Genomic DNA, 12075 nt, shown 5'->3' on the forward strand with positions numbered 1-12075 from the left:
GACAGAGGAGATGGTTAGAGTTGATTAAGGACTACGACTGTGAAATTTTGTATCACCCGGGTAAAGCCAATATGGTGGCTGACGCCCTTAGTAGGAAGGAAAGTCTCAAGATGATAATGACATCGGAGGAGCTAATTAAAGAATTCGAGAAGATGGAAATTGACGTGAGAATGACCGGTAAGTAAACGGACGAATTATTTGAGATTAAGCTAGTACCGGAGCTGACTGAAAAGATACGAGTATGTCAGGAAAAGAAGATGAGTGAAGAAAGAGGAACATTGACCGGTGAAGAAGTGAGATGAGAGAAGGACGAGAAAGGGATCATGAGGTATGCGTCCCGAATTTGGATTCTAAATGTGCAAGAGTTAAAGGATGAGCTGCTGCATGAAGGGCACAGCTCCAGATATTCAATCCACCCAGGAAGTACGAAAATGTACCGTGACCTTAAGGAATATTATTGGTGGCCTAACATGAAGAGAGAAGTAGCAGAGTGGGTCAGCAAGTGCTTGACATGCTAGAGAGTGAAGGCTGAACATCAGCGACCTAGTGGACTATTACGGCCCCTGGAAATTCCAGAATGGAAATGGGAGCATATAGTCATGCATTTTATGACAGGCTTACCAAGGACAAAGACCAATCACGATGCCATATGGGTTATCACAGATAGATTGACTAAGTTCGCACACTTCTTACCAATCAATGAAAGGTACACTGTAGACAAGTTGGTGGATATTTACTTGAAGGAAATTGTAGTGAGACACGGCGTTCCTGTAGCCTTAGTATCAGATAGAGACCCAAGGTTTAATTCCCGATTTTGGAGAAGCTTACAGGAATGCGTAGGTACTAGACTAAACATGAGTACCGCTTACCACCCCCAGACTGATGGATAAAGTGAAAGGACTATTCAGACCCTAGAAGATATGCTACGAGTATGTGCCATTGATTTCAAAGGAAATTGGGATGACCACTTGTCCCTGATCGAATTCTCTTACAACAATAGCTATCACGCTAGCATAGGAATGCCTCTGTATGAAGCTCTTTATGGACGGAGATGTCGCTCTCCCCTATGTTGGGATGAAGTTGGAGAACACAAGATATTAGGACCAGAGTTAGTCCAACAGACCAGGGAAATGGTGGGACTCATCAGGAAAAGTCTAGTAGTAGCCCAGGACATACAAAAGAAGTACGCCGACCAGACCAGGAAGGATAGGGAATATGAAGTAGGAGATTCTGTGATATTGAAGGTATCTCCGTGGAAAGGAGTGATGAGATTTGGGAAGAAAGGGAAGCTGAGTCCCAGATTCATAGGACCATTTGAAATTTTGAGGAGAATAAGACCTCTAGCTTATGAGCTCGCCTTTCCTCCTAATCTGCAACAAGTGCACAACATGTTCCATGTGTCCATGTTAAGGAAGTACCATGCAGATGCACGACATGTAATAGAATACGAGCAGGTAGATTTACAACCAGACCTGACCTACACCGAGCAACCGGTGAGGATAATGGACCAAAACGAATAAGTGCTGAGGAATAAGACTGTGAAGCTGGTTAAAATCTTGTGGAGGAATCAAAATGTCGAGGAGTCAACTTGGGAACTTGAAGACGCAATGAGGAATAGATACCCCAACTTATTTTCTAATTGATTCCGGGACGGAATCCTTGCTAGAGGGGAAGACTGTAATAACTCAAATTTTTGAGACCTTGTAAAACGTTTAATGAATAGTAACCCTGACGGGAGGGAAAATGTTTTGAGCCCACACTATGTAGTACATGAGAAAATGAGTTTCGGAGTTGATATTACGGTTATACGTACCAAATGAGTGTATGTAAACACTAATAGTTTTCGAAGAAAACGAACTTTGAAAAACGATCATATTTACGACTCATCAAGGATTACGGGAATCCCAATATAATTACAAGATTAAAACCCTACGGATTTATATTCAAGTATGATAATTCAAAATATAAGGAATAAATACGAAAGGAATTACGTCGCGAACCATTTACGAGTAAGTATTACGAAAACGCTTAAGTGACCGAGCGAACACGTCAATGATTAAATAAACGTAATGCACTAACTAACCATGGTAAAAAAGTAACCATGTTTACTTTATCAAATAGTGAGCTAAACTTAGGATGATCAAGCAAGCTAGCCAAATAGTGTGCTAAGGAAGCTAGCACATGTAGTTTAGCTTGTAAGCTGGCAAGCTACTTGGATTTGTCCCCAAGATTTGCAACAAGGAATAAACCTAGGATTCAAACTAGGAGAATATAAAATCAATATAATATATCACCAATCTCATTTCCTAGAAGCAACCAAGGAAGCAAGCATAAAACACTCCCCCCTTCATTGTTTCCATTCGACAATTTCAAGAAAAAGAATGAAATCCAATTCAAAATCTCAAGTTCTAGCCATTGTAAAATCATCCCATTAATTCTCAAGCATCCTAACAACCAAACAAAGGTAATAAAATTCTTTAATCTCTTTTTATCAAGGTTTGATGGGTGAAATAAAATCAAGAAAGTTACTAGTGAATAGTATGAATAGTAACTCTTCTTTGGTTTCTTGATTTCAATGGTGGTTTTAGGTTCCAAAAATCATACCAAGCACTTCAACGACTCCACCATCCTCAAGAACACATCTCAAGATTTCAATAAAGGTAAAAATCTTTGGCCCAACTCTATTTAAGATTCATCTTCAAGATCCATTTAGTATGTAGTTGTAAACCTGGTTTTAGAAGTGGTATTGTTGAAATCTTGATGTTTAGTTAAGTAGAAGTGAGGTTGATTGTTGTTGCCTCAAGAACATGATGTTCTTGAGAGGAGTTTGTGTGTTGATGATGAGATGATGATTGTTGGTGGTTGTGTTAAGAGTTAGGGTGTAAACGAAACTCCGATCGTGAACGTAATTTCGTTAAAATGAACAAATCGTAACTTTAAGTTTCTGCAGAATGTCCCGAAGATTTAAACTGTAGTTTATTGAAAAATAACCCTTTATTATGATAGAAAATGTTATAAGGATCGTTTAGGCACTTGAATTGATTGATTCTGATTTACGGATCAAAAGTTATGGCCGTTTTACTAAAAGTGATTTATGCGACAAAAACTGTTACGAATTATGAACTTTGAAAATATAAAGGATCGACTTAAAAGTGTTCATAAATCATGAAATTTTTAAAGAGAGTAAGCTATTGAGTTTCCTAACTTCCATAAAAATTTAAAGTGAAAATAATGAATTTTAAATTTTATAAAAATATCAGAGCCGAGACCGCGCGATTAGAAACCGTAGAATCCATAAGCGGAGCCAACGACGATAATGAAAATGAACCTAAGATACTTAGAAAAATGAAGCGACCATGATGTGAATAAGGACTTAAAGGAATAATAAGGGTATGACAAATTGGGAGGGTGCATAATAAATAGCGCATGAGTGCGAGTTGCCGTAAATTAGAACGGGACCTAACGAATTGTGTTTATGATTTTAGATTTCCGAGCGGAACATAGAGCATCCTCCACCTCGAAATACCCAGGGCAAGTTTACGAACCCAAATCCATTTTACTGTTGTGTTGTGAAAGGATTTTTTTACTATCATTGCATAAATACCATGCTTGCCATGATACGTAGTAATTGAACTTTTTCGCATAATGTAGCGATGTTGTACGATAAGTATATATCGTAAAATATTTAATTTCGCTTTAAGTGTGACGTATGATTATAAGACCGAGAGTCGGTCGGGATTTTAAGATGAAAACCCGGGATTCATTCCGATGATATTATAGGACGATTACAAGTCCGTAATAATACGTTTTAAAGGGACTTACCGTCCACTTACGAAACATTAAAATACCTCGAAATTTTATTAAAACGATTTCCCAACGATCATATTCCCTCAACAATATTTTATGGTTCGAATAATAAATACTTTATACCTAATCCTTTATTATGGGAGTAGTATACTCCAACGATTATTTATTTCAAACCTGATTAAACATTAAAGATTATTAACTACGTAGACAGAAACTAGTTGAGGAATATTATTTTAAATATTCTTTTAGAGAGTAAACTCATTCGAGGTTTAATTATTTATCGATTATCGTGTAATTATTTATTATTCATTAAAGGGTTTATTATTGATTTAAAAATCATAGATCCTGATTTAAAATATACTTTCTGACTTCGGAAAATCATTCGAATATTTCCAATCGTCGGAAAATATTATCCCGATTTATTTAATATTTTGAAATATAGTTTCAAGGAGAAACTCCCCCCCCCTTTATTAATTTATCTGTTGACAACGGTCAACTCACATCCTTAGTACTTCCTCCAAAAATCTCGGAAGTACGTATATACATATATACATTTATATCTTAGTAAGATAAACTGTTTCTATCAACAAGCAAAATGCTTGGGGAACTTCGATGTGGTTCGAGTTCTCGAGATTGATAGAATTCTTTTTAAAGGACAAGAGAGGGGTAGACTCTGGTACTATGTGTGCTACAAGGACTACCAAAGGTACCACAGGCGAAGGTACTCTGTGTACTCAGGAACTTGTGAAGTATGTGTATACCCGAAAATGGGACACGTAGCCCGAATGCGGTAAAGGTGATAACCGGGATATGAAGGTGTCGTCCTTCTACTAGTAGAAAAGGTTACTATTATCGTATTACGACTGATCATCGTATACAGTGGCTCCAACGAGTGTCCAAATTCTTCCAATTGGAATTATGATGCAAAACCGTAACCCAAGCTTAGGTGCTGGGCTTACTATTAAGGTATTCGCAGGATAATAAAATCCCCTAAAGAATTGTTTTCGTAAGAAGGTGTGTATCACCAAGGAAACATAATTTCGAAGAAAACATAACTATCATATATGATGTTTTATGTAAGATATCATACAGTCATTTTCATACTTTACATTATTATACTGGGCATTATAGCTCACCCTTGTTTTCTTAAATTGACACAACAGTGAAGCAAGATGCCTACCATGAGAAACACAGCCAGGAAACGGGTAGGAAATGGCCAGCTGTTCTGTAGATTATTTGGTGTTGTACCACATGTAGTCTGAATAAGCTGGGTTGGTTTTCAGTTGCTTTTAGTTCGACTTATTTATAAGTATGACTTATGTAAGGTAATAAACAAGAAACGTATATTTGTCCGACGGACTAGCCTTACTTAAAGGTTACTCCCCAGCAAGACTTAATCACTTTTGGGTTGTAATAATTATCACTTGATGGTTGAATTACTCTAGTTATGAATGGTTCATTTCCAAGACAATAACCTGTAAGTGTGTGTGTGTGATAAGTGTGGGGTCGTAAAGCGTGAGTATTTATATATTGTAGTGTGAGTTATGTGGTTGTAGTAGTTTAGATGGCGTGGCCTCCGAGATTCCTGACCCCGGATTTTGGGACGCCATAGTCTCGATCTTCTCATGTAAATCAGCTTCATTCCTTAACTGAAAGTCTTCCCGCACTTAACTTCTGATATGACCTTAAGTTCTGATATTAAGTTCTGACTTCCAGTAAGTCCTGATTTCAGTAAGTCCTAATATGTCATGTTGTTAAGTTCTAAAAACTAAACATAAATCATATTAGACATGATATCTCAAATATATCTAACACTCTTAGTTAATGTTATTTAGTATAATCTCTTAGTTTAATCAAAACCCAATTTGTTGTAGTCTTAGCATTGAATAATAACCATACATTGTTGCTTAGGTGCGTAATTTAGATAGTTAACCAATACAGTCTCCGTGGGATCGAATCTGATTTATATCTTATACTACTTGCGAACTCGTATACTTGCGTCTAATATTAGCGCGTGTTTAGCGACTAACAAGTTTTTGGCACCGCTGCCGGGGACTCCAGTGTTAATTACTAGTTTATGTGCTTTCCATCAGTGGTCATTAAAGTTCATTGACTCGGACATTGTTACTTATTTGTTTCCATGTTTTATTTCAGGTGATCTAGCGAGGGTTTATACATACGCGTTCGCGTACTCGCAAGAGAACACTGGATAAAGCCGAGGAAGAACTTGTGGTAGTTCATAGGGAAGTTTTTGAGGAAGAAAAGAAGGTAGAAGAAGAAGAGAAAGTTAAAGAGCCAATTGTAGTAGCTATGGGCGATCGAGCAGAAAATTAAAAGGCTTTGATGGACTATTCTAAGCCTAAGATTAATGACATTCAGTCTAGCATCATTAGACCAGCCATCGTGGCTAACACTTTTGAGATCAAGTCAAGCACGATCCAGATGATACAGAACTCAGTTCAGTTTGGGGGTTCTCCTACCGAAGACCCCAACATGCACATCAGGGATTTCATCGAGATCTGCGACACTTTCAAGTTTAATGGTGTGACTGAAGATGCTATCAAGCTGCGACTCTTCCCATTCTCTTTAAGGGACAAAGCTAAGTGCTGGTTACACTCTCTACTGGCAGGGTCTATCACAACTTGGGAAGATCTTGCCCAAAATTTTCTCACTAATTTTTTTCCCATGGCGAAGACTGCAGCAATCAGGAATGCTCTTACCCAGTTTGCGCAGCAAATTGGAGAATCTCTGTGTGAGGCTTGGGATCGATATAAGGAGATGCTAAGGAAGTGCCCACACCATGGCATGCCTGATTGGATGATTATCAACTATTTCTATAATGGATTGGGTCCTACTTCTAGGCCCATACTTGATGCAGCATCAGGAGGAGCCTTGTGGGCTAAGAGCTATGATGAAGCTTATGAACTTATTGAATTGATGGCTGCTAATGAGTACCAGAATCCTTCCCAGAGACTGACTCAAGGAAAAGTTGCAGGAATTCCGGAGTTGGATGCAGCAACTGCTATAGCTACCCAACTTAAGGCTTTGACAATGAAGGTGGACACTTTGGCTAATTATGGAGTTAATTAAATCACCAGTGTCTGTGAGCTTTGTGCTGGTGCCCATGAGACTGATCACTGTGCAATTTCTAATGAATCAACTCAGTTCGTGAGCAACCTCCAGCGATTACAGCAACCTATGCCAACCACCTATCATCCAAACAACCGCAATCATCCTAATTTCAGTTGGAGCAATACTCAAAATGCGATTCAACAGCCTTATCATCAGTATTCAACTAAGCAGTACAACCCCCTGGTTTTCAGCAACCGCAGTATGCACCAAAATAACAACTCCAGCTGCAACCAACTAATAAAAAATATGAATTAGAACAGTTGAAGCTTATGTGCAAGAGCCAAGCGCTTTTTATCAAGACCTTGTAAAATCAAATTGGGCAAATTTCCAATGCCTTGCTAAATCATCATCCTGGTACACTACCTAGTGACACTGAAGTGCCAGAAAAGAAGGAAGCTAAGGAGCAGGTAAAGGCAATCACTTTGAGGTCTGGAAAGGTTGTTGATCCCGAACAAACTCAAGAGTTGACTGAAAAGCTGAAACTGAGGAAGAAGTAGAGCAGCAGGATGAAGAAGTGGAACCAAGGAAGACTACTATTGAACACACTCCTCCCGAGGGTAATACAGGGGAGAAACATATCTATCCTCCACTGCCTTTTCCTAAGAGGCTGTAGAAGAAAAAGCTAGACAAGCAATTCGAGAAGTTTCTGGAGGTGTTCAAGAAACTTCATATCAACATACTTTTCGCTGAGGCTCTCGAGCAGATGCCTAGTTATGCAAAGTTTATGAAAGGTATTCTCTCTAGGAAAGTGAAGCTAGATGATTTAGAGAATGTCGCTCTCACGGAGGAATGCAGTGTGGTGCTGCAGCAGAAGTTGCCTCCGAAGCTTAAGGATCCAGGAAGCTTTACTATTCCATGTACTACTGGGAAAGTGTCTTTTGACAGATGCATATGTGACTTGGGAGCTAGCATCAATCTGATGCCTTTGTAAATCTTCAAGCAATTGGACTTACCTGATCCCAAACCAACTTACATGACCTTGTAGTTGGCCGATCGTTCTATTATATTGTGGAGGATGTCTTGGTCAAGGTGGATAAACTCATCTTCCCTACTGATTTCATCATTCTTGATTTCGAGGAGGATAAGAAGATTCCCATAATCTTGGGAAGGCCTTTCTTGGCAACTGGCCGAACCTTGATTGATGTGCCGAAGGGTGAGCTTACAATGCGAGTGTTGGATCAGGATGTAACTTTTAATGTGTTCAATGCTATAAAATTTCCTATTGATAACGAGGAGTGCTTAAAAGTGTAGTTGGTTGATTCGGTGGTCACATCAGAACTTGATCAATTGCTAAGGTCTGATGCCTTAGAAAAAGCCTTGTTGGGGAATTCAGACAGTGAAGATGACGAAGGTGATGAGCAATTGCAATATTTGAATGCTTCTCGCTGGAAAAGTAAGATCGATATGCCTTTTGAATCTCTTGGAATGGAGGAATTGAACGAAGCTCCTAAACGCCTCAAGCCTTCTATTGAGGAAGCTCCCACTCTTGAGCTTAAGCCTTTACCTGAACATTTGAGGTATGCTTGTTTAGGTGATGCATCTACTCTGCCTGTTATTATTGCATCTGACCTTTCAGGTAGTGATGAGAAAAAGCTTTTGAGAATTCTGAGAGAGTTCAAATCGGCAATTGGATGGACTATAACAGATATCAAGGGAATCAGCCCTTCTTACTGCATGCATAAAATTCTGCTAGATGAAGGTAGAAAACCTACAGTCGAGTAGCAAAGAAGACTTAATCGAATCATGAAGGAAGTAGTATAGAAGGAAATTCTGAAATGGCTAGATGCAGGGATCATTTACCCTATCTCTGACAGTTCCTGGGTAAGCCCGGTTCAATGTGTGCCAAAGAAAGGTGGTATCACTGTGGTAGCAAACGAGAAGAATGAGCTTATCCCTACATGAACAGTCACGGGGTGGAGAGTTTGTATGGACTACAGGAAGCTGAACAAGGCCACTAGGAAGGACCATTTCCATTGCCCTTCATTGATCAGATGCTTGACATGTTGGATGGTCATGAATATTACTGTCTTATGGACGGCTATTCGGGTTACAATCAGATTTGTATCGCTCCAGAAGATCAAGAGAAAACTACCTTCACTTGTCCATTCGGTACATTCGCCTTTAGACGAGTTTCTCTCGGTCTGTGTGGTGCACCGGCCACATTTCAACGATGTATGATGGCCATATTTTCTGACATGATTAGCCAGAATGTGGAAGTGTTCATGGATGACTTCTCAGTCTTTGGCGATTCTTTGGATGAATGCTTGCAAAATCTCGGACATGTTCTCAAGAGGTGCGTTGAAACCATTTAGTTCTCAATTGGGAGAAATTTTACTTTATGGTGCGTCAAGGCATAATTCTCGGGCACAAGGTTTCTAGTAAGGGTCTTGAGGTGGATAAGGCCAAGGTGGGGGTCATTGAGAATCTTCCCCCACCTATTTCTGTCTAGGGAATTCGCAGTTTTCTTGGTCACGCGGGTTTCCACATGCATTTCATCGAGGACTTCTCGAAAATTTCAAAGCCATTGTGGAGTTTACTAGAGAAAAATGTCCCTTTTAAATTTGATGACGAGTGCCTTGCAGCTTTTGAGACATTGAAGAAGAGTCTAATCTCGGCACCATTCATAACTGCACTTGATTGGAATGAACCTTTTGAGATGATGTGTGATGCAAGTGATTATGCAGTTGGAGCAGTTCTTGGGCAGAGGAAGAATAACATATTTCATGTGGTCTACTATGCTAGTAAGACTCTAAATGCTGCTCAACTGACTTATACTACTACGTAGAAAGAACTTTTAGCTATTGTCTAAGGTTTTGAGAAATTTAGATCTTATCTACTTGGGACTAAGGTGACAGTTTTTACGGATCACGCCGGCATTCGATATCTTGTCTCGAAGAAGGACTCTAAGCCTAGATTGATTCGATGGGTTCTTTTGCTCCAAGAATTTGAACTAGAGATCAAGGATAAAAAGGAACTGAAAATCAAGTTGTTGATCATCTCTCGCGTTTAGAGAATCCTAATGCTACTTCATTCGATAAGATATTGATAAATGAGTCTTTTCCCGACGAGCAGCTGTTTGGAGTGCAAGAAGAAGAACCGTGGTTTGCAGACATTGTGAACTACCTTGTTAGTAACATTATGCCTCCCGACCTATCTTATGCTCAAAGGAAGAAATTCCTACATAAAGTGAAGTGGTATATGTGGGATAAGCCATTTCTTTTTCGCCAAAGAGCAGACCAAATCATCAGGAGATGTATTCCTTACAGCGAAACGGGGGGGGGGGGGGGGGATCTTGCGAGATTGCCACTCAACAGCTTATGGAGGACATTATGGTGGAGAAAAGACAGCAGCTCGTATTCTTCCAGCAGGCTTCTTTTGGCCAACATTGTTTAAAGATGCTCATCAGTTCATTTTGAAATGTGATCGATGTCAACGAGTGGGTAATATGTCTAAGAAGGATGAGATGCCTCTTAATGTGCTTCTCGAGCTTGAGGTCTTTGATGTTTGGGGAATTGACTTCATGGGGCCATTTGTCTCATCTTGCAACAATCAGTATATCCCATTGGCGGTTGATTATGTGTCTAAATGGGTTGAAGTTAAGGCGTTGCCATCGAATGATGCAAAAGTGGTGCTTAATTTTCTTCACAAGCAGATATTCACAAGGTTTGGAACTCCAAGAGTCATAATCAGTGATGAGGGGTCACATTTTTGCAATCGCAAGTTTACTGCTATGATGAAAAGGTATAATGTGAATCATCGCATTGCTACGGCTTATCATCCTCAGATAAATGGTCAAGTTGAGGTATCTAACAGAGAGATCAAGCGTATTTTAGAGAAAGTAGTGTGTCCATCAAGAAACGATTGGTCTTTGAAGCTTGATGAAACTGTTTGGGTGTATAGAACAACATATAAAACTCCATTGGGAATGTCACCATTTCAGTTGGTCTATGGTAAGGGGTGTCATTTGCCCGTGGAGCTCGAGCATAAAGCTTATTGGGCTTTGAAGAAAATAAATCTGGACTTGGATGCAGCTGGTAAGAAAATGATGATTCAATTGAACGAACTTGACGAATTTCGACTTCAAGCTTATGAGAACAACAAAATGTACAAGGAGAAAGTCAAAAGGTGGCACGATCGGGGTCTAGTGCTTAAGAAATTTGTGTCAGGGCAACAAGTTCTTTTATTCAACTCTCGTCTTCGTCTTTTTATTGGAAAGTTGAAGTCAAGATGGTCAGGTCCTTTCATAATCAAAACTGTGTTTCCACATGGAGCGGTGGAAATTTTTGAGAATGACACATGCCAAGCATTTAAGGTAAATGGTCAAAGGTCGAAGCATTATGATGGTGATACGGCAACCCGCGAGGTGGTTAGTGCCATTTTATTATCCACTTGATCTCGAGATTCTATATCGAGCTAGCGACGTAAAAGAAGCGCTTCTTGGGAGGCAACCCAAGTATGTTGTACATTATAGGTAGAGGAAGCAAGAAGAAAGGAAAAAATTAGAAAAAAATTAGAAAAAGAAAAAAAATCAGGGCCAAGTATAGAAGCTGGGCGCGCCCGCACTGTTCTAGCGCGCGGCCTCGCCATTTATCCAGTAGCTGAGCGCACCCGCGCTGTCCTAGCACGCGGCCGCACTGGTTTTCCAGAAGTAGAGCGCGCCCACGCCGGGTCCCTGTTTAGAAAAAAATTAAGGCGGCAGTTTATTAAGAGAAAATCGGGATATTAATTCTAAAATTAATTTTAACCCGATTTTTACTCTTCCACACCCCATAATTCCCTCTCCTAATCAATTCCATTATTGCCACGATTCCCATAATCAATCCCACTTCTATTCCTTATCAAATTCACACCCCTCCACCTATAAATACATACACTTATATACATCCTCTCCACCAATTCACAAACTCTCAAACACATATTCTCTCTAAACACTTAAGCTTTTATTCACTCTTTTTCAATCCGATGGCACCCAAAATACAGAGAACTCAAGTTGGAAGCAACACCACCAATTTATCATCTGCTGGTGGTGTGAGGCCTAGGTTTTCTACTCCTGAGGTTATGGAGGAGTATACGAGGCTTCTCTCGAAGCCTATTGCTAAGGAGAGAGGATTTATGCCATCCGGGAAGGATGGTAAG

At 39.7% G+C, this 12075-nt stretch overlaps 1 non-coding gene across 1 annotated transcript; it reads right to left on the minus strand.

Moving 5' to 3' along the window:
- Positions 1 to 6507: 6507 nt before the first annotated feature.
- Positions 6508 to 6614, minus strand: LOC141681440 (small nucleolar RNA R71). Its single transcript, XR_012558879.1, has one exon. It is a non-coding gene; the product is annotated as a small nucleolar RNA R71 (small nucleolar RNA).
- Positions 6615 to 12075: the final 5461 nt, after the last annotated feature.

The sequence above is a fragment of the Apium graveolens genome, chromosome 1 (genome assembly GCF_009905375.1).
Source record: "Apium graveolens cultivar Ventura chromosome 1, ASM990537v1, whole genome shotgun sequence".
Lineage (NCBI taxonomy): Eukaryota > Viridiplantae > Streptophyta > Magnoliopsida > Apiales > Apiaceae > Apium > Apium graveolens.